The sequence below is a fragment of the Octopus bimaculoides genome, chromosome 16, assembly GCF_001194135.2.
Source record: "Octopus bimaculoides isolate UCB-OBI-ISO-001 chromosome 16, ASM119413v2, whole genome shotgun sequence".
In the NCBI taxonomy this organism is placed as follows: Eukaryota; Metazoa; Mollusca; class Cephalopoda; order Octopoda; family Octopodidae; genus Octopus; species Octopus bimaculoides.
This window is the reverse complement of record NC_068996.1, coordinates 5,678,518-5,679,865: the sequence shown is the minus strand read 5'-3', so window position 1 is coordinate 5,679,865 and position 1,348 is coordinate 5,678,518.

Sequence of the window (1,348 nt, the reverse complement as noted above, 5' to 3'; positions counted from 1 at the left end):
CTAGAGGGAAACACTTTCCTCTCTGGGGAATCTCTCATCAACTTCTTCAAGTATCACTTGAAGAGGAAGGTGAGAGTAGAAAGGGAAGTTTTGTCTAGCGAATGTTTAAAAAAAAACAGATGGGTGGATGTAGCAAGGATGGCACGTTTGAATGATGGAGCCACCTTGAGTATAATCCTGTAAACGAGATAAAAAATGGTAAAAAGAGAGTCATTTACTATAATGTTTTTTCAATGACAATGACAATATTGGCCAAGGTTACCGTGGTCTTTTCAGTAGGCTTTTCTTTCCACGGATAAACTTAAAATGTTCCCCCTTTTACACCAGAACATTGCTGTCATACACGATCCCTATTGGTCACCTTTCCCCCCCACTCTTTACGATCCCTTTTGATCGAAAATCTACCCCCTATTCTTTTCTCTTTTTTTTATCTCTCCTTCCCCTTCCCAAAAAGAAAAGCTCTACTTTGTAGTTTGTTCCCTCTGTGTTGAGCCCTGTGTGGCTAATAAAGAAACGTATCTATCTATCTATCTATCTATCTATCTATCTATCTATCTATCTATCTATCTATCTATCTATCTATCTATCTCTATTCATCTATCTTTCTCCATCTGATGCGCTACATCATAGACAGGGTAGTTAAGGAACCTGGCATGAGTGGGGCGCTGATCAATTTGGATCAATCAAAAGCCTTCGATAGGGTAGGCCATCACTACTTGGAGGCTGTCCTTAGCGCAGGTGGTTTCGGTCTCATCTTCCGCGGTTGGATCGCTGTCTTATACAGCGGCATCCGCTCAGTAGTTCGCGTAAATGGTCATCTATCCAGACTATTTAACATCACTTGTTCGGTTCGTCAAGGATTCCTCCTCTCGTCACTTCTGTACGTATTAACTATTGAACTACCACTGCGGAAGCTGGAGACGCTGACGGACATCCCACGAGAGCTGGGATGCGGGAGGAGCGTGTATCTCTACGCGGACGACATCACCGTCTTAGTGTCAAGCCACAAGCACATCGACCTGGTCGTCGAGACACTAAAAGAATACGAAGCGGTAACGGGAGCAAAAATTAACGGCTCGGCACCTGGAGAAGCAAGCCCATGCCGTCCAACAGCGTCTCTATCGTGGGACGCTGGACCGACGGACCGATTAAATTGCTCGGAGTCTGGTTCGGTCCGGACCTCCAAATGGAGAAGAACTGGGGCGAGATAACGACTAGGGTGGCCACTTTCACCCAGCAATGGGCCGAGAGGAAGCTATTACTAAAAGGTCGGGCGGAGGTGGCGAACGCGTACATCGCATCCGTCATCGGGTACCGTCTGACCGCCGTGCTTTGTCCCGACCCTACC